Genomic DNA, 26861 nt, shown 5'->3' with positions numbered 1-26861 from the left:
CAAGTACCCCTTCAGCACCTTTCCCTCTCTCTTCCTCCTCTGGGATACCAATTATGCATATATTATTTTTTTTTAGTGTATCACTTAGTTCTCTAATTTTCCCCTCATACTCCTGGATTTTTTTATCTCTCTTTCTTTCAGCTTCCTCTTTCTCCATAACTTTATCTTCTAGTTCACCTATTCTCTCCTCTGCCTCTTCAAGCCGAGCCATCGTGGTTTCCATTTTGTTTTGCATTTCGTTTAAAGCGTTTTTCAACTCCTCGTGACTGTTCCTTAGTCCCTCGATCTTTGTGGCAAGAGATTCTCTGCTGTCCTGTATACTGTTTTCAAGCCCAGCGATTAATTTTATGACTATTATTCTAAATTCACTTTCTGTTATATTATTTAAATCCTTTTTGATCAGTTCATTAGCTGTTGTTATTTCCTGGAGATTCTTCTGAGGGGAATTCTTCCGTTTGGTCATTTTGGAGAGTCCCTTGCGTGGTGAGGACCTGCAGTGCACTTCCCCTGTGCTGTGGTGTATAACTGGAGTTAGTGGGCGGGGCCGCAGTCCGACCTGATGTCTGCCCCCAGCCCACCGCTGGGGCCACAGTCAGACTGGTGTGTGCCTTCTCTTCCCCTCTCCTAGGGGCGGGATTCACTGTGGGGTGGCGTGTCCTGTCTGGGCTACTTGCACACTGCCAGGCTTGTGTTGCTGGGGATCTGGCGTATTAGCTGGGATGGGTAGGCAAGGTGCACGGGGGCTGGAGGGGCAGGCTTAGCTCGCTTCTCCTTAGGTGATCCACTTCAGGAGGAGCCCTGTGGCAGCGGGAGGGAGTCAGATCCGCTGCCGGAGGTTTGGCTCTGCAGAAGCACAGAGATGGGTGTTTGCGCGGAGTGAGCAAGTTCCCTGGCAGGAACTGGTTCCCTTTGGGATTTTGGCTGGGGAATGGCGGGGGAGATGGCGCTGGCGAGCGCCTTTGTTCCCCACCAAACTGAACTCTGTCGCCCGGGGGCTCAGCAGCTCTCCCTCCCTTTGTCCTCCAGCCTTCCCGCTTTCCGCGCAGAGCTGTTAACTTATGACCTCCCAGACGCTAAGTCGCGCTTGCTGTCGGAACACAGTCCGTCCGGCCCCTCCGCTTTTGCCAGCCAGACTCGGGGGCTCTGCTTGGCCGGCGAGCCGCCCCTCCGCCCCGGCTCCCTCCCGCCAGTCTGTGGAGTGTGCACCGCCTCGCCGCCCTTCCTACCCTCTTCCGTGGGCCTCTAGTCTGCGCTTGACTCCGGAGACTCCCTTCTGCTAATCCTCTGGCGGTTTTCTGGGTTCTTTAGGCAGGTGTAGGTGGAATCTAAGTGATCGGCAGGACGCGCTGTGAGCCCCGCGTCCTCCTACGCCGCCATCTTCCGGAACCCCCTCGTCATAGTGTTTTAGCACCATCAGTATCAAAGGGTTGAATGATTCAATGAATGAATGATTGAAGGAAGGAACGAAGGAGTGGATGAATGAATGAATGAATGAATGAATTCAGCAAATATGTGTGGAGAACCTGTTATGCATAAAGAGTGGTGGTTGGTCCTGGGAGTCAGGGTGGAAAGAGAAGTGGATTCGAGAATAATGTAGCGGTCCTGCGTTAGTGCAAGTCTATGCCCTTGTATTGAGCCAGGATTTGACCTGGGAACAGGGCCTGAATCAATCAGAAGTGCCAGATTTGCCTTCCCTCCTACCACATTCTTGCTGCGTGAGCTTAGGGAAATTACTGAAACCTCTTGAGCCTTATTTCCTCGTTTCTAAAATGAAATAGTACCTACCTATCCTATCCACCAGTGTTTCTGTGAGGATAAATTGATGTAATGTGTGAGAATCCCTCTGTATACTATTAAGCAATTAAGATATTTTGGCCTAAATAGAGATGATATGCATAAAAACACTAATAATTAAAAAAGTAAAATGATTATGGCATGAGAGAAGTTCAGATAAGATGCCCTGGATATGGGTCAAACTGTAAAAGTAGTAGTACAGAAGTTAGAATAGTACAGTAAACTTAATATTACTGTCTTCAGTTTTATAGGTGAGGACACTGATTGAGAAAAGTTAAGTGACTTGCCCAGGGTTATACAGCTAATTAGTAGCTCAGATGGGATGGCCAGATCTCCTTTTTCAGAGGACTCCGTCTAATCAGTTCCATTCAATTAGTATGGCCAAATATTAGCAAAAATATGGTGGTATTATTGCCATTTTTCTACCATTTCACTTTTGGTATTCCTCTGAATTCAGATTTAGAGCATACACAGAAGTAGTTCTTTTCTACATATCCTTAAATGATGCCAAGAGGGGCATCAGGCATCAATCAGGAGAGAAATAAGTTTTTTTGTGGATTAAATGATGAAGTGATTTCAAATTATGGGAAACCTTGGCATCATTGGTTCAGAGGAAAAAGAACTGTATTTCTTGTTCAAATAAACTGGCAGTCAGCTTCAAATAAACGGCAGCCTAAAAGGCATGCAGTGTGTTCACCTCTCACTCAGGACATTTTGTCGGGGAAAGATGCCCTGTTCCCCCAGGAGAAGTATAGCCTTGAAAGAGGAGGGCAAAGATGAAGCATGTACATCAGTGTGAGCTCAGCGCATCGTCAGCACGGGATATGTTTCCTTACTCTGTGATGGGTCCCTTGTGACCTGCACTGGGTCCTCCACATGGAGTTCTGCACCTCTGCAGGTGTGGAGGATGTAGCACATGTCCTCGGGAAGACTGACAGCTGTTTTCTTGTGCCACTCAAGTTTAAATGAGAACATTACACACATACCTTTGGGGGATGGGGGATGGGTTTCCTGGAAATGACAGCTGTAACTGGGTGAGCACTTATTCCCGGTGGTTCCAGCAGAGTGCCTTTGAATGTGTCCTCCAGACATCCTACAGCTGTACTCTCTCATTCTTTCCCTTCAAATTCTCTTAGGTCATGACATCTCTCTGAAAGTTGGATTTCCTTCAGCTACTGTACATTAGTGTGTTGCTGCATCCTTTGGGGCCACAGAAAGGCTTATGGTGACCCTTATAAAGGGACTCACTGGTCTCTATTGCCTGCCTGTTATCCTATCTTCCCTCAGCCATTTCCTGGGAGGCACCTCTAGCCTGGGTACAACACGTGCATTTTACCACCCTGCTTAATTAATACTCTTGGTGTTTTATCTGTACGTCCAAGACATTCCTCCAGAACAGAGACTCCTTGGCAGGTGTCACCATTTACTCAATGTGTAACCTTGAGCAAATTATTAAGCTCTCTGTGCTTCAGTTTTTTCATGAATAAAATAGGCAAGGTCCTAGCACCTGCCTCACAGGGGCAGGGGAAAGAGGGGAAGCAACTCAGAGTATGGGTCTGTGGGGTTTCAAATTCCAGCTTTGCCATTTCCTGCTTATGGGCCCCTGAGTAAAATACTTCCTTCCTGTAAGCCTCTAGGTTTTCTCTTTTCAAATGGAGATCATAAGAGGACATATACCATAGAACTGAGAGGATAATTAAATGAGATAATATTGATGAAGTTCTCAGCACAATGCTTGGCGCTGAGTGTGACGTGATCAGTGGGTGAGGGTGAGGACAAGCAGCACCCACAACCTTATGTTGGTTCTGTTGGGAAGTCATTCTCCTCTCTGTTCTTTTACCTAAGAGAGGTGTTGTTCTTTTATCTAAAAAGAAGGGGGAGGGAGAATAATCATACTTTGCCTTTGCCAAGTAACAAGCATGATCAAGAATGATGATGTGTATGAATGTGGTTTAAGACATACAAAGAACACGCAAATGCAAGGTAATAATATTCTCGATATAGCCTTCTCAGGGTAAGGATCAGAACTGCTCTGGGTCCATGCAATTCAGAGTAGAAGCTTGCCTTCCGTTCCTCAATTTTTCAAGTGACACAGTTCAAGCATAACACCTCTCCTCTCTCCAGAGACCAATCACTGTCATTTGACACATTTACAGCATGCTTCCTTCAAAGAAAATGCTTACTGAATATTGTACAATAATCCACTTCCTAGTCCCAGTGCTGAACAACATGGGCCCCTTCCCCATTTCCTTGAGCAACATGCTGTTTCTCTAATAACCTAACCAACCCAGCTCCACGACTCATTCCCAGAGGGTTAACTCCTTCTGCTCAAAGGAGCACAGGCTCATTTTCAGCCAGCAAAAATGTATTCATTATAAATCTGCAAACACAGCAGGATAGAAGAGATCATTTGAGTTTTCATAGAGGGCTGATGCCTCTTCACTCTCAGATCAGATTCTGTATGTCTGGACTCACCATTTGCACTGAACCAATGACCAGGACTCCAGAGGGTAAACCTACGTGAATGCTTTACAAGAACGGTAGCATCTCTGCTCTGCTAGTGTTGTTTAGGGTTTTACCTACATGTCTCAAAGTCTTAATATCTCTTAGTCCTAGATTGCTGTCTTCAGCAGTCCCTTTAACAAGCTTCACTTGGGACTTTTAGCCATTTAGGCTGGTCTTGTTGACTGACTCTGAAGTCTTGCTATTGACACCACGGACCCTGCCTGCTTCCCCCTACCTTGTCAGCTTTAGACCATTGGTCAGGAAGCCACAAGACCTCGGCTTGAATCCTGATGCAGAGACTTCCTAGCTGTGGATATAGCCGAGGCACAGGTCCCAAACAGACTAGATACAGACATTTGCCACTGACAAAATCCAAACGAAGGGATTTGGTAATGAATGGTGGTAAAACAAGAAAGGAATTTATTTCAGTGAGGCCAACACCAGGAAGACAGTGGGCTAGCATCTCAAAGACTGTCTCCAAAGTGCTGAGAATACTTCCAAGTTTATATAAGCAAAATGTGGGACAAAGGTCAGTGGGCACATGCAGGTGGGCAGTAAAGGTCAGATCATCATTGTTTGGGGGTCCATCATGCCAGATCTTGCTGGCTCAGGGCAGTCCATGTTATTTGAAGGAGTAGTCTCAGTTCCCATCACAGGATGCTTTGATCACAGAGTCTTTTGCCTGAGTTAAGAGATAAGCAGAAAAGAAGAACTTAGAAAGTTTGAGGTCAAAATGGAAGTAGCTGAAGTCCTCTTTCACTGGTGCATGGTCAAGTCAGCTTAGCCCTTTTCTTTGAGCTTGAAATTCCTTATCTGCAGAATGAGATTTCATCAGTTTCCCCCTTTGGCTGTTGTGAATATTGAATGAGATAATATGTGCAAAAGTCGCTTTTCCAGTAACTAGTACATGAGTCATTCTCAAGCCATGTTAATTGAAAATGGATGCTTATCTGTTCAGATATCTGAGTCCATATAGCATCCATATCTTCCAGATTCTTCCAGTCTTAGCCTTCACTGCCTAACCCTTCATCATCGTTGTTTATACCCCTTCATGTGGACACACTGACCTTTGCATGGGATGCCTGGAATATGATTTGTCTCAACATTCTAAGTTTGCCTGTCAATTAAAATAAATTTAGTGAATTTCTCAAGCCTTCAAGGTTAATTTCTATGGGAAAAATCCAAATGCAAATGAGGTATCTGGTTCTCATGTGCAGATGGTTCATGCATTACTTGCATCTTTGTCAAATAAAGCTAATGTGAAACCTCATGTAGATACAGTCCACTTGTCCTCTGTTTTCTGTGTTAGGGATTAGAAGGATATGATGAAAAAAAAAAGACAAGAGTATGATGAAACTCTTTTCTGAAGTAATTTGATTTGTGTTTTGCTGTAAGTTGAATCATTTTTTCTTAGCAGATTTTTTTTTTGTTTTTCCCACGTGTGTGGCACTGTTTGCAATTCTATAGGAAGTTCAAGAAAACCATAGTGTAAATTTTGCTCCAAAAGGTAACATAAACTCTCTCACAAACCCTATCTTTTTATATACAGAGTCTCAAACTGTGGTTTGCCAATCCTAGGGCTGTGTTTTCTAATTGGAATCATGATTCCCAAACTCTGGGTCTGATTATTAATTTAAAATCAATAAAATTCAATAAATATTAAATAAATGCTACCATTAGCTGTGGATTATCAGTGATAAACAAAGTTCAATCCTTGCTCTTCGGAAGAGTTTAGTTTACTAGGGGGAGGCAGACAAGTAACTGGATAATTATGTTACAGTATGATCAGTGCAAATGTCAGAGCTATAAGAAAAAATTGAACACGCACACACATATACACACACACGCACACAAAAGCTGGGGTGGGTTTTATTCCAGGTTCAAATGCCAGCTTCCTTCTCTGAACTACCCTAGCATTTTGTCTGAACTGCCATGATGGTCCTTTTCCATTTTTGCATTCTCCACAAATATTTGTAGAATGAATGAACAATTTCCTTACCTTTTCCAAACACAGGAAACTGGTATTTATAGCTGAATAGTTACTGTTCGATATCTGATCCTGTATACTGTTAGATAAGCTGGTAGCAAAGTGATAAAGTTCCTTGGAACCCCACCCCTGAGAACGTACATCTTTTCATGACCCTAAAAGGGATAGGAGCTTTAATGAAATGCGTACATAATAAAAAAAAAAAAAATAACCCACCTCTGGAACTTTAAACATGTCTGATTTGGCAACACATCATGCTAGAAGATGAAGAAGGGGTCATAGGAAAACCAACTTAAAGGATCTTTACAAACATCCATCCAAGAACACCCTGCTGTTCCCTTCCTTAGCCCATGGTCTCTTTTTATTTCTCAGTTCACTTGTTCAACTCCCATGTTTAACCTGGCTTCTATCTCCACATCTGAACATTCTCAGATTTGGAGACCTGCCCTATAACCCTCACTTAATATTTGCTTCCACCTTTACTTTGCATTCTTTCTGCCCTCTTTCTTTTTAAGTTTATTTATTTTGAGAGAGACAGAGACAGAGACAGAGAGAGAGAGAGAGCATAAGCAGGGGAGGAGCAGAGAGAGAGGGAGAGAAAGAATCCCAAGTGGGCTCCATGCTGTCAGTGCAGAGCCTGATGTGGGGCTTGAACCCACAAACCGTGAGATGGTGACCTGAGCTAAAGTCGGACGCTTAACCAACTGAGCCACCCAGGTGCCCCCATTCTTTCTGCCCTCTTGATATCACTGTTAACTATAGCTTCAAATAAAGGACCCCTACACAATGGCTTCCTCCCTGAGATAGACTGACAGGCTGGTTGGGCCTTCTGTCTTCCCCGAAAATTAGGACAAATAAAGGAAGTTGGGATTGAGATGTCTGGGTCCCACATATGCCACTTACCAACTGTGTGATCTTAGATAAGAGTCTTTGCCTTTCTGTATCTACATGCCCATCTGGAAAAATAGGGTTAATATTTCATAACCACTCAGGTGGCTCTGAAAATGAAAATTGAATATACTTACAAGTGTCTGGGACAAAGATGACATTCAACAAATGGTAGTTTTCTCCCTTGTCACCTCTCCTAACTATGGCCTTTGTTTCCTCCCAGGCCCTGAGGTCAATGTGACATTTCTCCTAAGGCAAAAGGATTAGGCAGGCCCCTTTCTAGGGAAATTCCAGACTCACCTACCTTTGGTGCTTCCTCCTGCTGTTCAGAATTGTTTTCTGTCTGTTCTCTCAGTTCATCTCAGGAACATAGGCGTATTCCTCAATCTAACCCATGCCAATTATTTTGCAGCTAACTCATTGATAGTTTAATATGACACAAATCTGTGTATTGGTAATACCAAAAGAGTCTAGTTAATCAACAAAAAAGGACTTGTGATGTGTTACATTATTTCCATTGGTATAAAACAAGGATGTCCTGGCCATCTTATTTTTAACTTGTGCCTTAAGGATTTTATGTTGCCTTTGTGTATACATAATTCTATGTACATGAACTAAGCTGCAAGAATATTTTTGCACCTGGACCTAAGTGGCTCCTTATCCCCTGAGCCTCACTCTGCTGTCCTCTTGAAGAGGGAATGGTAACCCCCTGCCCTTGTGCACTCAGCAACAGTGTGGGAGCACTAAGAAAGAAATGCAATTTAAAAGATTTCTCAAGAAGACCAAAAATGCATTCTAAGACATGGAATCAAAAGAATATGTCAAAAGGAGCCCAAGTTTTCAAATGTTTGATTTTTACCCTCTACTCTCCCAAAATGGGGGCTAAACAAATATCTTTTGCCCTTGATCCTTAACCATCCTTAGGGGTTGAGAAGGCAAATGGGACACTTGTCACCCCAAGTATTAGGGTTCTCCAGAGAAACAGAATCCATAGAACACAGTGTGTGTGTGTGTGTGTGTGTGTGTGTGTGTGTGTGTGCATCTGTGTGGATTGGAGTACTGGAAGATCAAGTTCTTGGCAGAATGTTCAAATATATTTGGGGCAGTGTAAGTCTGAGATCCTTCCAAAAAGGCAGTTAATGTAGGAGTTCACAATATGAGGGAAAGATGAAGACAACTAGTTTATGTTGAATGATAAACTAGGAAGTTGTATGTATATAAAAGCTACATGTGTTCTTGGGGATGTTTTATATCCAAAGTGAGTGTTTGGTTTCACCTGATTTCAAAACTTTTTAGCCTAAAATGATTACAGTCATGCTGTCTGGCATGGAGTTTGGAATTAGGATTTTCCATCTGTTTGTATGCTGGAGAAACTCCATGATTACTTTCTTAGTATTCTTATGGGTATTCCTTCAACTCCCTTCCTATCAGGGTAGGGAAGGGGCCTTTTCTTTTTCCCACCAAGCACAAAGAAACGTCAGTCTTACTCCAAAATCACCTGGTTATTAAGATAAGTAATTCTGCCCTTAGCTGGTCTAATGAGCTGTCATGAAATGTGGTTTTAAACACAGCTCAGAAATAATGTATTTATTGTTTACACTAAGCCCTCATTTCATATTCCTCCATTAACCACACCTTACTGAACATTCTCTCAACCTCAACTCAAGTGATCCCTGATTCGCCTTAAAGGCATCAGTTCCCCATATGGAGGCTCTCTGTATCCCTTTGTACCTTCAGGAGAGGAAGGAGCATGAGAGTTCAGAGTCTAGAGTTTTTAGGTGAAAATTCATGCTCCTTCATACCATCCAGCTTCACCATTATTTGTCTTTCATTTATGCTTCCAAATACTAACTTCCTGACTATCTCCTGTCATTCACTGAGATTGGGTACCTATCTCCATCTCTTTCCCTCTGCCTCATGTTCTACCATCCTCCTGGATGATCCCAATATCCTAACCTTTTATTTAAATGTTTTCCTAAGGCACTCTGTGTCAGGCATTACATAAAGCAGCTGGGGGGAAAATTATAACATATGTAGAGAGTCAAATATTATTTGAAGATTTTGGATAGGAGTTGTACACATTAAAATAAGCACAGGTAGGAGCTCCTGGGTGGCTCAGTTGGTTGGGTGTCCAACTTTGGCTCAGATCATGATCTTGTTCATGGATTCGAGCCCCACATCAGGCTCTGTGCTGACAGCTCAGAGCACAGAGCCTGGAGCCTGCTTCAGATTCTGTCCCTGTCTCTCTGCCCCTCCCCTGCTCGCTCTCTGTCTCTTTCTCTCTCTCAAAATATAAATAAACATTAAAAATAAAATAAGCATAAGTAGAGTATGAAGTAGAATGTAACTATATGGAGGTTTTAAAGACAAAACAGAGACAGGTTGCTTATGACTAAGCCTCCAGACACCCAAGGCTTCACATTTATTATGCTTTTTCTTTCTTGGTGGAAAAGTGTGACAAGTGTTAGCCCAGATTCTAAGTTCCTTGAACGCCTCAATTCAACCACCAATTCCCATGGCCACACCCCCAGAATCTTATTTATCAACCAGAACTTGTTCATCTCTGAATTTTTATTTCCTAATGTCATAGTCTCTTGTGTAAACTTTGTCATTTTACTTGCAGGAAAATGGTGTTTCGTTTAAATTCATCTTTCATTTGATTCCTAATGAAATTGATTTTTTTTCATGTTTGTTGGTCATTTTGATTTTTTTCTTGTTCATTTTCCTACTTGGGTGTCTATTTCTTATAGCTGATTATCAGCAAAAACGTTTTATTTGATTTTTTGTCATTTTTTAATAAATAATTTTATTTTAAAAAACAACCAAGTTTTCAATTCAGTTTACTAAATTTTAAAAAATATTTTAAGGTGTGCCTGGGTGGCTTAGTTGGTTAAGCGTCTGACTTGAACTCAGGTCATGGTCTCACAGTTCATGAGTTCAAGCCCCGCATCAGGCTTTGTGCTGACAACTAGAGCCTGGAGCCTGCTTCAGGTTCTGGGTCTCCCTCTCTCTCTGCCCCTCCCCCACTCGCTTATGCTGTATCTCGTTCTCTCTCTCTCTCAAAAATAATAAATAAACATTAAACAATATTTTAAGAATAATTTGGTTAAAAATTCCATTACTGGGGTGCCTGGATGGCTCAGTTGGTTAAGCATCCGACTTTGGCTCAGGTCATGATCTCATGGTTCTTGGGGTCAAGTTCTATCTTGCACTCTGCACTATGGCACTCTGCAGAGCCTGCTTGGTATTCTCTCTCTCTCCACCACCCCCTCCCCACTTGCTCTCTCTCTCTCTCAGAAGAAATAATAAATTTTAAAAAATACTATTACTTCAGGAGTAAACTGTATCTTAATTTTGTAGGTGGGTAAGTCTCATCTGGTAATTGACCTGTGTCCAGTTCTTCTGTAGTGGACCTTTTTTCTACCTGTGGTTGTTATAAATATTATATAGAGGCTTATTTAAGAATTTCTAAAGTCATTTTTTACTAATTTTTGTGTTCAAAATCTCATATTCCCTGAGAGAAGTTTTCTTTATGAAGACAGATTCTTTTTTTCTAAGATTTTATTTTATTTTATTTAAAGTTTATTTATTTATTTTGAGAAAGAGAGAGAGAGCAGGAGTGGGGCAGAGAGAAAGGGGGAGAGAGAGAAAGACAGAGAGAGGGAGAGAAAGAATCCCAAGCAGGCTTTGCATGGTCAGCACAGAGCCCAACTCAGGGCTCAAACTCACAAACCATGTGATCATGATCTGAGCTGAAACCAAGAGTCAGATGCTTAACCAACTGAACCACTCAGGCACCCCTTTTAATATTTTATTTTTAAGTAATCTCTATACCCAAAGTGGTGCTCGAACTTACAGCTCTGAGATCAAGAATCATATGCTCTACTGACTGAGCCAGCCAGATGCCTTTTTTTTTTATGACTAATCAAATGAAACATCTAGTTAATGATGTATATAGTGTCACCCCAGACTGTGGAACTACCAGGAACTTGGAAAAGACCCAAGTAAGTAAATCCCAAATAGACCTTTAGACCCAAAATGCATAGGTAGCAATACTCCCAATTTTGCCAGATGTTAAGGCAGCACATAATATTAGACTTTAATTTTAGGCCCAGTATTTAGGACCTTAACATTAGGGCCTTAATACTGGGATCTTGCACACAGCCTTCCTATCTTTGTTCTCACTGTGGGAGGAATGCCTCCCTCCCCTGTACTTTATAGTTTGTCAGAGGCTTACCAAAGCAGTTTTTAGTATAAACAGACCTTTCAGTTTTGTTTTACTATTCGTAGAATCCCTCTTCACAGGGAAAGCATCCAAATTATAGACATGAAGCTGTACTCATAAACCCAGCCCCTTTGGACACTAGGACTTTGTTTCTGGTAAAGCACATCTGTCTGCTTTCCCGGGGGTCCTCTCAGACCCTCAAGCAAATAGATCCATGGTGGGCCTTGCCCGGGAGTCTGCCCAACATTCACAGATGTGTCAGAATCTAGAGGTGGCCAGGGTCTCAAGCTGGCATCTCTGCCCACTAGCAAGGGGTATTCTGGAGCCAGAGGGTAAACAGTGGTAAAAATCAGGGAGAACAGCAGCTACTTAGCCTCTAGGGCAATTCCAGTCCATGCAGCCACAGGCATTTCTATTGAATGTTGCCACTCACAGCACTCACACAGGATCTGGAAGCCATTTGGAGATCAAAGGCACCCACAGACTTCAGCAAAGCAAAGCTAGGGGCAGCTTCTGGCTATACAAAGGACATTAACATACACATCTGTTTAAGAGGCTTGGAGGCTTCCTGGTGGAGTTTCTGGCTGAAAAGTTGCTGAAGAAAATCCATGGCTTCAACATTTTCTCCAAGCCCGTACTTAATTGGGTTTGGATCAGGACCAGGAACCACCCTTAGTAGAATCAATGGAGTGTCCAGAAAAGAGTCTGTCAAAGGGTAAGGCATGAAGACACCCTCTCCACACCTTCTCAGCCTTCAGATAGCAAGGACTTGGCCCTCTTGACTGTTCAGGATGCAAATGGGATCCCTAGATACAGTGAACCCAGAATCCATTTCTGCTCCTTGGAGCACACAGCAGATTTCACATGATTCTCAGCTTTGGAGTTCCTGAACCAAGAACAAAAAAAGACACACTCAATTCTATTTCTTATTTAGTAACCTCCATTCCATCCTTTCCTTCACTTTGTGTTTTCTCCTCTATGCTCCATCTTCTCATCTCCCCTCCCATTCTTCCTTCTCTCTTCCACCCCTTTTTCTTCTCCTTCCTTCCCCTTCTCTTGCCCCCTTGCTTTTGCCGTTGAGCCTCTTAGAATTGAACTTTAGCAGAGGTTGGCACAAAATTGTTTAATCTAGACTTTTGCTTCCTTCTTAAAATTTTTAAATGTTTATTTATTTCTGAGAGAAAGAGAGAGAGAGAGACAGAACCAGAGCATGAGCGGGGGAGGAGCAGATAGAGAGGGAGACACAGAATCCAAAACAGGCTCCAGGCTCTGAGCTGTCAGCATGGAGCCGACATGGGACTCAGACTCCCAAACCTTGAGATCATGACCTGAACCCGAGTCAGCCGCTTAGAAGAATGAGCTGCCCAGGTGCCCTGACTTTTGCTTCCTTCTTGATCAGGGTCCAGTGGTGCTTCATGGCCAAGAGGAAAGAGTGAATTCCTTTGGGGTTCATAAGTCTGAGCCCTGTGACATTTCCTGTAGCAACCCCACTATCAACTCATCACCCCATGGAGAAGCTGGGCAAACTTCCAGAGACATGGATGCAGAAACAACAGGGGAGACCCACTAGGGGTCACTAGAGTGGGTTCTAAGAAGGGACAGGGCATGGAACCTGGAAAGAAACAACCTGTGATCTAATTCTGTCTTCTATTTGTGAGTCCTTGGGCAGGGCACCTTCCCTCTCTGTGCCTCAGAGTTCTGTCTGCAAAAATTAAGATGCTGGACTCAGAGGGCTTTTCCAGTACTTTAGTTTTTTGGTCTCTTTTTTTATGGCATTGCCATAAGACCATAGGCTTTTTCTCCCATAACAAATCTTATATTCTCTGATAAATGGGCAGGTTTATAATGTAAGCGACGCTTGAAAAAAATTTCCAAGTAGAGAAAGGGGAGAAATTCCTGTTTGAATCTGACCCCGGGGTAATGGGTGGCTGGTTTCACCCTGTCTTCTTCCCAGCCACCCACAGTCTCTGACTCCTGCCTCAGTAGCTCCTCTCTTGCTGACATCACCCACTAGTCTGGGAAAAGCTGAGCTCTTTCTCTTTCCAGTGTGTGCCGGGGCGGGGGAATCTTCTTTTTTAGAAATTGCAGAAGATTTAGAGGTTGAAAACTGAATGTTTACTGGAAAAGAAACAAAAAAGTGAGTATTTCTGAATATAGGCTTCTGAACATGTTTGGGAACCAAGCTAAGAGCTACACTCTCTATCAAGATTGTCTTAGATCTACTGAGATCTTCGGACTCTCCAAAGACTCCCTCCCTCCAAGTTTTATAGAAACAAAATTACAGTGTTACCACAAGATATCTGACAGTCCCCAAACTGGCTCTGTGATGGGAATATGACCAGTGTTTACTAAACGTGGGGTCATCCCAGGGGTGGGCCATGGGAGCAGATCAAAGATAACCTTCGTTCTGCTGAGAATGCTCTTTCACCACCTACTCTGTTCCCCCAGACCACAGCTCTGGTCCTGATTGCTAAGTTCCCTTGTAGGAGAGAAATGTAAACACATCAGGCTCTCTGTTCTACAGCCAGTAAAGCCTCTGGGAATGGAAAACCAAATTCAGGAATTCATTTGGGGAAAGAATCGCTGTTAGTTGATTTGTTTCATTGTCATCAGACTTGGTTTTTATCCCTGATCCTTATTACAGATGGCTCCCATTGCCCTGGCACGAGCCAGACCTACGTGAGGGGGGTCAGTTACAACCTTCTCCTTTGCTCCACTTCTATGGTGAGGGGCTGCCAGGAGTTGTGGGGAAAGGGGTGGTGATTCTCATTTGGGGAAAATAGAATGAAATGTTAAGGCAAATGACTTGTACTAGGAAATGCATTGTTGTTTCTAGCGAAGAAGGTTCTCTGAAAAAGTGAATTAGGATGGAAAACAGATAGTGCTCCTAAAACTCTCAGCAGGAAAATGAGCCAGTCTAGTCTCTTCTTTCTAAAATATCTCAACTCCACTTTCTTTAGTTGATGATACCTAGACCACACTGGCAAGAGACACCTCTGGTATTCACACTCCTATAGTACTTTATAAATTATACCCCTCATAAATTACTACAGAAGGAGATTAATACAGATTGCCATTATCCTTGTCGTTATGCCTGGAAATCTTTGGGATGGAATGAGATTGTCTTCTGATTTCTCTCTGAATGCTTTGTGATGATTATGACTTTCCCCAAACCTTGGAACTTCTTTCAATAAACCCTGCTTTTCATTCATAGGTGGAAAACAAGTCCAAGTTACTTAATATGACTGGATGCTTTGGACCAGTGTTAGAAATGAGACACCATCTAAAGCTGCAACTTTCTGGTATGTGTTTGCTTTGCTTTGAACCTCATGAATGGGGAAGAAGGTTAGACATAAGTGTTATAATTTGGGTCCTCTGTTTGGAAACTCCAGTGAGTGATCCAAACGTACATAATTTATAGTATAAAATGGAAATTGCAGTGACTGTGGATAATATCTTTGAGCATTAATGTGTGCAAGAATGTCAATGATTAGAAAAACCAATTCTGGGAATACTGGGGATGCAGGGAGATCCCCCTCAAGCCACATTCTTTGATCCCCCTTGCTGCTATTTGAATGACTTCCTGCCATCGCTGTCACCCAGACCATTAAGGATTTATTCTTCAAAGATGATGCTTCTGGGAACATCATCTTGCCCATGAGTAATTCCTCCCTGATAAGTCCTGGGCCAGATGGTCAGAGTACAACTTTACTACAGTGTGTGGAAATACCAGGCTATAACTGCCCTCATGAGTAATGACATGCCTGGACTTACTGCTCACCTCAGCTCTGGTTGCCACAGTTTTTCACTGTCCTCTCCGCCTCAGCTTCCTGTTTCACCCTGTTTATCACCCCTCCAGTAACCTTTCCCTCCTCTCAAGCTGGAAGTCTCTCTTATGCTCTCCCTGCACCCACCCACTCCCCCCCCCGACCCCCAGCTGTCACAGACAAACGTCATCCTAGGTGTCTCTCAACTTCATAATGCTGTGTCTATGCAACATAGGCTCCACCCCACAAGAACAATCATTCTTGACTTGGCAGTCTCTCTGGGTTATGCACCCCCACATTCCCAGACCTAAAGTTTTCCTTTCAAGGCATCAAGCCCAGGAGACAAAGTCTAAGAAATACATCTCCAACCTGATCTTTCTTTCAGCTGCCCTACTTCTCTCATCAGAGCACTTTGTAAATGTATGCCTACAATTTCTCCAAATCTTCATATTTGTTTTACCCACCACACAAGTCGTCAGCCTATTTGGATGACACAGAGTTCATATTTCCATATGATATTTCATACAAATACATATATGTAAATCTAATTTCATTTGCATTAAAATATACACACACATATATATAACAGATGCATTCATGTTTTACATTTTTAGTTATTTGAATGTGAAAGTGAAATGTGTATGTTATAACAACTCAAAAAATGTAAAAGGGATTGAAAGCCAAATTACTCTTTTCCCCTAGCTTCACAGTTAGAGGTACCAATGGCATAGTGCACACAAATAGACTTATGGACATGTGTTTTATTCAAAATGTGATCATTTGACTATTAGTCTTTAACTCTTTTTTACTTGATATACTATGACTATTCTTCTTTAATATACAAATCTTTCAAAATTTTCTACCGTTTTTAGTTGACTCATTTTTAAGAGTAAGTAAAGATATGTAAAGCATGTCTCAAGAGTAAGAACAATAAATGTGCATTGTCAAACAAAAGTGTCAACAATGGAAAGTGGGCATACACCAGAAAGTATCTTATCTTTCCTCAGATCTCTAGTTTCCCTTTCTCAGAAACCACAACTTTTAGCACCCTTACAACTTGTTATTGAAATTTGGAACAATGGATCTCTTTCAAATAAATGTCTACCTCACTCCACCTCACCCCCCATGCCCCCGCCCCGGCTGCCTTTCTTTATACTCATAGGTTAGAAAAACACAGAAAATCCTTAAATGCTCAGGGTCTTCATGACCTCCCAAAGCACTAAATGGAAATCATTTTTCAGGGAAGGCCACAAATCATCTGCAGCTGGTAGAAGAGTATTAGGAACTGCAATGAGCCATGACCATTACAAGTCTAGAGGACTGGAGCTTTCTTTCAGGTCACTGGCCTATTGAAACTATTGAAAGATACTGAACATCTTCATAAATATAAGCACATATGTGTTTGCATAAAATTGTAAGAGGCTCACAGATGTCCTGAGGCCCAGCCAGGGCCTCCAGGTTAAGAGCACCCCTTCTTGTGTAGAGGAGAAACTGAGGCACAGGTGGGCAAATATCACAGTATGAGACAAAGCTGTAATTGGGACCAAGGTCTCCTGACTTAGTCCACTGCTTTGTTTAAATGGCATGGATATGAAGACTCTCTCTCTGTTTAATCTTACTCTACAATCAATAAAGAAGTAAGAGCATTGTGCAAATGAACAGCCTGGTGAATCTTTCTGCATAGTAGTCTATGGGGAGATGGGCTACAAGGTGGTTGGATGATAGATTGTATAATATGCCTGTTGTTCAGTGTATTAGTCGGGGCTCTCCAGAGCACCAGAACCAGTAGAGTGTGTGTGTGTGTGTGTGTGTGTGTGTGTGTGTGTGTAGATTTATTTTAAGGAATTGGTTCATGCTATTATGGAGTCTGGCAGGTCCAAAGTCAAGGTAGGCTGGCAGATTCAGGAAAGAGTCAATGATGCAGTTGAAGTCTGAAAGCCATCTGCTGCAGAATTCCTTCTTGCTTTGAGGAGGTCAGTCCTTGGTATATGAAGGCCTTCAAATGATTGGATTAGGCCCACTCATATTATGGAGGAAGAGCAAGGTGTTTTATTCAAAGTCCACTGAATCAAATGTTAATCTCATCCCCCAAATACCCTTCAAGTTGACACATAAAATTAACCATCACTGTCAGTCTTGTCCTGCTCTTTCTATCAGCTTCTTCAGATGTAGGTCACAACCCATGGGAATATATTTGAACCTGGAATAGCATTTCCTGGAATGAGAAGATGCATTTTTTTTCAATGTCCATTTATTTATTTTGGGAAAGAGAGTGTGCATAAGTCGGGGAGGGGTGGAGAGAGAGAGAGGGAGGAAGAGAGAATCTCAAGCAGGCTCCATGCTGTCAGCATGGAGTTGGATTCAGGCCTTGATCCTATGAACCATGAGATCATGACCTGAACCAAAATCAAGAGTCAGATGTTCAACTGACTGAGCCACTCATGCACCCCGAGAAGTTTTATTTTTATTATCTTCTGATGACGAAGCTAGAAATGTATAATTTCTAGTACAAACTAACTCACTAATGAGTTGTACGTATGGTCTAGTGATGTTATACAGGAACCAGAATTTTATACAGAAATGATACTAAATTTGAAAACTTCCTTGGAGTCTAGAAAGTATCAAGCATTTTAGTGTCCTGAACTTCTCCTTAAAGGAGTCATTCATTCTTCAGATAGATATATAGTGGACACCGTCTATTGGCCAGGAGTTGTGTTAGAAATTGAGGAAGTATAACAGTTCTTATGTCAATAAATTTACAGTGTCATGAGAAAAATAGACAAGAAAACTTTCCTCCAGCTTTCCCTCCAGTTAATGCTCTGAAAAAAGTTTACATAGTATGCTAAGGGAAGCACATTCTCAAGGATACCTCTTCTATCACAATTCATTGTCTCTTCATGTTTACAGCAAACACTTGCTTCTAAGATAGGGATGCAAGGATCCCTCCAGCTGACTTGCTTAACCTTCCTTATCTCTCTCCATAGTAAGTTTTTTAGCTCTAGAATCCAGTGGTTTCACCAGAATAAAATTATTTCAATATTTTCCAGGTGCAATGCAGACTGGAGAATGAGGAGTTTGGGCCCAGAATATAATTTATTGCTTCATCTGGGGAGGGAAGCCACATGGACTGATTTGGATCCCCAGAAGCAGAGCCTCTGGCATCTGCATAAATAGAAGCCCCTCTAAGGGAGGCAGCTGGGTATATGATGGAAATAAGGGTTCCATTAATAAGATCACTGTGTTGTACTGTTATGTTAGCAATTATCACAGAGGAAGTTCGTCTGGGATTAGGACCAGATTTTCCAAAGCTGGACTTGTAAACACCATGAAAGTAGACTTTCCTGTTGGTGACAGAAAGACTGACATTTAACAGCAGACTTTTGTGCAGCAAAGGCAGGTCTGATTATTCTGAAGCATAACCAAGAGTGCAGGTTGATTAGATTATGGTTTCAAGGGTTTCAATTTCTGGTTCACTGAAATTTTACTTTAAGTACCTTTGTTCTGTGCTAGCCCAGTGGTCTCTGCAGCTGAGGGAAAGGTTCTAGATTGTGTTTACTATCTAAAATTAAACAGGGATAGTATCGCACAGACTGGTCATGAAAAGCCCAGTTCTGGCATCCTAAGTTGGCTAAAAGTTCTGAAACCCACTGTACTTTTGTTCCAGAAGAATTTATATTCCAGTTCAGAATTAAAAAAAAATTTTTTTAAGTTTATTTATTTTGAGAGAGAAAAAGAGAGAGCAAAGGAGGGGCAGAGAGAGAGAGAGAGAATCCCAATCATGCTCTGCACTGCCAGCCTGGAGCCTGATGCGAGGTTCAAACCCATGAACCATGAGATCATGACCTGAGCCAAAATCAAGAGTTGGAGGCTTAACCAACTAAGCCACCCAGGCACCCCAGAATTAAAAAAAGCAATGGACACAGTCACTGAATATTCAGAGTGGGAGAGTACATGCTTATTATTTTCCCAAACTTGAAACAGAATGAACAATGTGGTTTACTTTTGAGTCAACAAAATAAAATATTGTTGGAAAACAACCTATTACCCAGAAGAAAAGGAAATGGGGAAGAAGTCCAATTAGGTTAACCCCAAAGAATATTTTGACCTTACCCTACTAACTTGTCCTGGGTCATAAAAGGGGAACCCAAAATCACTTATAAAAATAATTATCATGGTAGTATGAATTAGGTATGCTTCTGATATTATTCTGTGCATTATCACAAAAAATTCAGATGTCCTTTTGTTTCAAGCTAATTATCTACAAAAACAAATTTCAGACACATTCTGGAGGAGTTTAGCAATGTATAAAAATTGGCTACAGGGGGGCCTGGGTGGCTCAGTCGGTTAAGCGTCTGACTTCGGCTCAGGTCATGATCTCGCGGTCCATGAGTTCGAGCCCAGCATCGGGCTCTGTGCTGACAGCTCAGAGCCTGGAGCCTGTTTCAGATTCTGTGTCTCCCTCTTTCTCTGACCCTCCCCTGTTCATGCTCTCTCTCTGTCTCAAAAATAAATGCTAAAAAAAAAAAAATTAAAAAAAAATTGGCTACAATTAGCCAATTCTTTAAAAATATTGTGGAATAAGGGTGCCTCGGTGACTCAGTCAGTTACATGTCTGACTCCTGATTTTGGCTCAGGTCATGATCTCACGGTCATGAGATTGAGCCCCATGTTAGGCTCTGTGCTGACAGCATGGAGCCTACCTGAGGTTCTCTCCCTCTCCCTCTACCCTTCTCCAGCTTCTGCTCTCTCCCTCTCTCTCAAAAGAAATAAACTTAAAAAAATATTGTGGAATGAACTTACAGGCAAATGGTGAAACATAAGGTTTAAGAAGGAGCAGAGACCTATGTGAAGTCAGTCATGATCCTAGTGCAAAAAAATATTATTTCTAATAGTATTAAAAATCACTGACATTAATAATTTTAAAACCCAACGGACATGCTCTTTTGCTGGGTGATGTAAGCAATAACATGAGCCACTATTTGTGATGGTGTTGAAACAGGGTTCAATGATGATTACATTGGCAGCATATCCTTGGGAGTCTCTTATTGCTTCAAAAAACAAGAAAAGGGGTGATGCCATAGTGAGAAATGTTTTCTTTAGCAGTGAGTCTCATTGAAATCTATGGAGTGATTGGCTTTATCCAAAAACACGACATGAAAAGACATCTCCGTGACCCTGGATATTGTGATTTAGTAGCTCAAATATTTTGGTGGATTTGAGCCCAAATTAACCAAAATAGGGTTTCTGGAAAAATATTAAATGGCTAGTAGATATGAATAAGAATGTGATATACTTTATACAAATCCTAATAGTATAGAAATTTAAAACTGCTCTACAGACTTCCCTGCTTGTATCTTCACCTTCCTTTAATCTCATTGGCTCCTTCCCTCAACTTAGGAATATGTTTAATTATGACTTCTTAAAAGCTTCCTTTAATATAGTTTGTCATTCTAGCTATTATTTTTTTACGTTTCTATTACACGCAAGATTGGTATATTTTCATTATATGTAGTTCCTTATTTGCATCATTTTGAAGTCACTAAAGTTATCTTCATAATAATTGTTCTTGCTCAAGTCATCAATGACTTCCTGACTTACAAATGCCAAAATCAGTGGGTTCGGTCCTCATCCTATTTGATCACAAAGGCACTAATACTACCCATAGTCTCCTCTTTTAAAATCATCTTTTGAAATTCAGAGAACATTCTTTTCTGGCTCGCCTCCTATCTCTTTCTTCTTTATGTGACTTCTCTTCCTCTTCCTGAGAGATTCCTTCCTAGTCTTCTCCTCAGTCATTGTGAACAATCTCACTCCTCCTGTGATTTCTGCAAATACATATTCTTGGCCCATGATTCTCAAAGCTCAATAACCATTCATAAGTTCAATGATCATTCGCTGAGGAAATTTTCCATACTAGGCACTGGGGGATACAATGAAGACAAGGTGTCTGGCTTCAAGGAGTTTAAAGTTGAGAGTGGAAACAGACATAAAGTCTTTATAGAGGGGAAGAATGAAATTATGCTAAATGAACTATTTGAACAGAGAGGATCACCTCCCTATAGCTCCCATCTCCCTTTCAAACTTCACACACATATTCTCAACATCTTCAACTGGATATTTCTGTCACCACAAACGTAATATGCTGAGGTGAGAATCATATGTTCCTCCAACCCACACTTGCCTAGCACCCTAACCCCTCATCTTGCACTGATATTCCCAACTTGGTTGATAATAAAACCATACCTGCAGGTGTCCAAGTGTGAAGTCCCATGTCCCTTTTCACGTATTTGCTCTGTCTCACACTTTATATTCACATAATCACTCCCTAAGCATTTCTCAAAACTATTGTTTTCTCCTCCTTTTCATAACCTCTGACCTTTCCTTATTTTCATCTCTCTTCCCCTCTGCACAATATTATTTAGTCTTCTGACTGGTTTCCTCATTCCTTAAATCTTCCCTCCCAATCCAGATTATTATTAGAAATAGCATTCTACATCTTAGGGTTGTTATTAATTTCATTCATCCAGACATGTGGTCAACTTTTTTTGTTCTTTAGGCATGTGGTCATCTTAAAAATTCTTTGTTAGGTACCATCCACTCTGCTAGGCACTGGGGATATATATATGTGTATAGAATCAATTTATAGCCTTAGGAAACTCATGATCTAATGGGGGTAGAAGGTCATTTAAACATCAGTATTCATAAATATAGGCACTGAATATTAAGTATAATGTTTGAAATATAAGGCAAAATATCAACCGAGCCATTAGAGAAACGCAAACAAAGAGCCCAAAGATTTAAGAGAAATGAGAGAAACTGCCATTGGCAATGTCAAGAAAGTTTCTCTACAGAAGTCTTGTAGCTGTGTCCTACCCTCTATTAGGGATTCTACACGGGGACTCCAAAAACCTTAGAATCCCAAAGGTGAAAGAGATTAATATTTATATGTTTAGAAATTACTATTCCAGGAATTATAAGATGCCATACATGCATTAGTCATTTGATATTTATAAGAAACCTATAAGATAGATGTTTTTCATCTCTATTTTATAAATGAAGGAACTAAAGCTTAAATAAGTTAATTAATTTGTCTTTTATTCATCTGAGAGATGAATAAAAGAAACATTTAAAAAAGTCATAGGCAGCAAGCCATTCATAAGGAATGAATGCCAGAGTACTCAGAGTTAGTAACAGAGGGATACCACTCTCCCCGAGACCCAAAGGGGCAGAGGAAGGAGTGGCCACCAAGACCTGACACAGAGAGCTGTGTGGTGAGAGCCACCTGACCATTGGAGGATGCCATCAACCAACAGTGACCCTGTAGTGGGGAGCTACAAGAATGACTATCCTGACCTCACTTTCCACTCAACCTCTGATCTCTTACTGTTCTTTGCATTGGGCAAACTGAACTGGAAGTCTGAGGGCAAGGTAGATCTTGGGAGAGGCTGGCAAATAAAAGAATAAGGTACATACGAAAAAATGGAATATGTCATCATGTTACTGTGGCTGAGACTATTAGGCATAATATTGCTGCTGTTCCTACACATAACAGTGAATCTTCAAACTAGCCTGACAGGTAGAGTCTTTTGAGTTCCAGGACTGTGTCTCATAGAACTTTCTATTCCCAATGTCTAGCATGAGACCTAGTATGTTAGCAGGCTCTCAATGCATGCTTACTAAATTAACTTGAATTAATAAATTGTGTTGCCTGATAGGTATGAACCTAAAATGTTTCAGAAATATAATTTTCACCTAGGGGAGAGGGTGCTCCCAAATTTCTCAGATTCTCAGACTCATAGTAGGAGTAGAAACTGGATAAAGGCTTGAAAAAATGTGATTAGATAACTAAGAGAATTTGTGTGTGGCTGCCTAGAACAATCTGTCACTTGTGGACATGCAGCTTTGATTTATTCCTCATGAGGTTCCCTGGGAAGAGGGAAAGGAGGCTGACTCAGCACGGTTGCATCTTTATTCACAATCACTGAACACATGCTGAAGAGCAAAGATGATGCTGTCAACACCTCCTTGCAGAGCAACGTGGAAGATTCCAACACAGTGCATGTTGCTGTAAACATACCCTCCAAGCAACGTGTAGTGAGCAACGTGTGATAGAGACTCAGATCCCTGTCTCTGCCACCCACACATTTGTCTTCATGGCAGTCATGAAGACACTTTTTGTAACAAGAAGCTATTCAACAGAGTTAAAAGTCAGAGAATTCTAGATCCAAACACCCTTAAATGTGTTTTGTTGTATTCTTTCATTCTGCAGCTGAGGAAACTAAGACCCAACATTAAACACCAGTGGGATGCCTTACTTGCATTAAACCTGACAATGCCAACCAGTTCAGCCCCCTTACTAAGCAAACAGGTGCTGTGAAAAAGCTGACCTTTGCCTTTCAAATTCCTCTGGCTGATTTGGAATGTTGTTCTCATCCACAGCCTTACCTGTCCAAGCCTCCATTTTCTCATTTTATAAAAAGTATCATAATAGCCTCCCAAGTTTATAATGATAAAAGTGAGTGAATGCATGTAAGGTCTGTAAACCCTAAAATGAAACAAAATCCATTCAGTGATTCACTAATAAATGAATGATATTCACTGACAGCCAACACTAACACTCCTCCACTCAGGCTTTGGAGATCAGCCCCTCTTCAAGGATCTTGTCCTTAAAAGTTTTCTTTCTTTTGCTTCATCATCAAACTTTTTATTTTAGGGGTGCCTGCTTGGCTCTGTTGGTTATGTCTGTCTCTTGGCTTCAGCTCCTTCTCTCTCCCTCTCTCTCCCTCAAAATAAATAATAAAATTATTTTTCACAGAAAGCCCTTTCATTTTAGAGTGGTTTTAGATTCACAGAAAAATTGGGAAGATAGTTACAGAATTCCCATGTACTTCACATCCTTTCTTTCTTGTGGACCCTTCCTATTAGTGGAACACATTTTGCCTCCCATCTTAAAACAGAATGACGTCACCTTTTCCTTTCACATCCTCTTCAATTATTACTCCATTTCACAGGAAAACTACTCAGTTATTTATCTCTACTAATGGTCTTCTCTACTTCACTCCTACTATCGCCATAGCCACTTTTCCCCCCCGTGACTCCACTGATGTGACTTTGTCAAAGTCACGTAATCCTGTTGCTTGGTCCAGTGGTCACTTCTCCATCTTCATTTTATTCTGCCTTCGATCAGCTTTCAGTTAAGTTTCTCTCTCCCTCTTGCTTGGAAACCTCTATTTCCTTGTCTTCTGTGATAGCACACCTCTTATATCACTGGTTGTCCCGCTTTGATCTCTTTTTCCGCTACTCCTCACTGCTTGCTCTCTGAATGCTGCCATGCCTCTGAGCATGGCCAAAGGTCTTATGTCTCCCCTGTCTATATTCAGTGTCTGGGAGACTTCATCCATTTTCATGACTTATCCACTCCAATGACTCCCACATTGATATTTCTAGTCCTTATCTCTACTTTTAGGATTGAAATTGCATCTTCACTTGCTGAGTACCCATCTCCTCTTGGATGTTTAATAGTTATCTCAAATTTCATACAGTGAAGACAGAACTCCTTATCATTCTCTGCCTCAATTAGTACCCTCTCCTATCTCTCAACCCAGTAAATGGTACTACTATCCAGTTGCCCAAGCTAAAGAACCAGGCATTGTCCTTGGTTTTGTTTCCATCAACCCTTCATATCCATTGTAGCAGCACGTCTCTTCAACTCTACTTCAGACATAGATCCTCAAACCATCCCCACTTCCCCATCTCCAAACATTCCACTCTAAGTCTTCTCAAGCCCAGCCTACTGAAAGTCTTCTAAAGTGGTCTCCTTGCTTCTTTTGCCTCTTCCTCCCCCAATTACTCACTATTTCATACCTCAGTTTTAATTCCTCCATTGCACATGTAACTATTTTAAATCTCATTATTCATCTTTCTATTCTCCTCCCTCTAAAATGCAAACCTCTTGAGAGCACCCTGCCTATCTTGTTCACCACCAACCCCAAGGCCTTGACACTGCTAGCACATAGGAAGGAGTTCAGTAAATACATATTCAATGAATAAATGAATGAATGTGCTCAGTGATAGAGATGTCATGGGGAACAAACATAATAGCTTGTGATTGTTTTTACTACCTTCACAACAGGGTACTTTTGATACTGGCCATAGTATCATAGAACCACCCATTCAAAGCCACAGAGATATTCCCATCCTGCCTGGACACACAACATGAGTAGAAGAATGAGTTTTTTGTTGAGAGCTTTGTGGCGGATTAGTGGAGGGTGGGTGACTTCTAGACACTTGCAGGAGCCCTGGATAAGACCGACAGTTATGAGATGTCAGGACTACACATCTACTAGGCAGTGCAGAGGCATAATACCAGCAACTGAACATGTGCTCTGTGCTGGGAATGCATCTCAGTGCTTCCTTCATACCACTTCATTGAGTCATATACCAATCATTCCACAAGGTATTTCTTTCTTGCCCCCACTTTTCAGATGAAATAACTGATGCACAGAAGTGATCAAGTAAATTGAAGAAAGTTACAAAACTAGTAAATGACAAACCAGACATTCTAAAGCCTGTTTTCTCCCCACTGTATACTGCAATTTTGAGAACTATATAATACATATTCCCAGGTTATAATAGCATTAAAGTGAACCAATAATTGGATCCCAGGTCCCAGTAAGGCTAGAATTACCCAAATAACTCTTATCTGGGGTCGAATTCTGAGTGTTCCAGGTATTGGCAAGAAGAAGAATCTTTTTGTGAGAAAGTGGAATGATCATTAAAACTGTTCCAATATTAAGAATTAAAATGAGAGGGGCGCCTGGGTGGCTCAGTCGGTTAAGCGTCCGACTTTGGCTCAGGTCATGATCTCACAGTCCGTGAGTTCGAGCCCCGCGTCGGGCTCTGTGCTGACAGCTCAGAGCCTGGAGCCTGTTTCAGTCTGTGTCTCCCTCTCTCTCTGACCCTCCCCCGTTCATGCTCTGTCTCTCCCTGTCTCAAAAATAAATAAAATGTTAAAAAAAATTAAAACAAAAGAATTGAAATGAGAATTTCCCCCCCTCTTATTCATTTCCCAACTCCTAGTAAATATTTACTGGTGTCTACTATGTTACAGGCACCTGCCAGATGCTAGGGATGTAGTGGTGACAAGACTGACATAATGTCCTCTTAAAGTTTCTCTTGAGGGGCACCTGGGTGGCTCAGTCGGTTAAGCAGCGACTTCGGCTCAGGTCATGATCTCGCGGTCCATGAGTTCGAGGCTCGTGTCGGGCTCTGTGCTGACAGCTCAGAGCCTGGAGCCTGTTTCGGATTCTGTGTCTTCCTCTCTCTGACCCTCCCCCGTTCATGCTCTGTCTCTCTCTGTCTCAAAAATAAATAAACGTTAGTGCTCGCTTCGGCAGCACATATACTAAAAATAAATAAACGTTAAAAAAATTTGAAAAAAAAAAGTTTCTCTTGAAAGAAATGAGGCTGCTTTCAGTTCTTCAATACATATGCCACTAAGTTCCAGTACCTTAATAGTAATGGGGTTGTTCTTGGTCTGGAGACGCCACGGGTCCTACAGTGGTCTCCATGGAGACGATGCATTAATGATGAAGCTAGATGACCCCATTCCCATCTAGGCCATATTTGCTTCAACTTAGGAATGTGTCTTCCTTTAGTTAGTTAAGCTTTGCAAAATTTTCTTATAGTGGAGATA

The 26861-nt window shown here is 41.6% G+C and overlaps 2 long non-coding RNA genes across 3 annotated transcripts in view; one reads left to right on the top strand and one right to left on the bottom strand.

Annotated features, from left to right (window-relative positions):
• The window catches only part of LOC122233696, a 119635-nt gene that overhangs the window by 37283 nt on the left and 55491 nt on the right, over positions 1 to 26861 (top strand). For both annotated transcript variants that reach the window (XR_006211360.1, XR_006211361.1), the window contains exon 2: positions 14614 to 14701. This is a non-coding gene — a long non-coding RNA (uncharacterized LOC122233696). The remainder of the gene's footprint in view (positions 1 to 14613; positions 14702 to 26861) is intronic.
• LOC122233694 lies at positions 4708 to 15319 on the bottom strand. Its single transcript, XR_006211359.1, has 3 exons — positions 15181 to 15319; positions 11940 to 12285; positions 4708 to 4981 (listed from the first exon to the last, which is right to left on the bottom strand). It is a non-coding gene; the product is annotated as an uncharacterized LOC122233694 (long non-coding RNA).

This window comes from Panthera tigris, chromosome E1 (genome assembly GCF_018350195.1).
Source record: "Panthera tigris isolate Pti1 chromosome E1, P.tigris_Pti1_mat1.1, whole genome shotgun sequence".
NCBI lineage: Eukaryota > Metazoa > Chordata > Mammalia > Carnivora > Felidae > Panthera > Panthera tigris.
The sequence above is the reverse complement of the archived record's forward strand: the minus strand, read 5'-3'. Positions and strand labels throughout refer to the sequence as shown.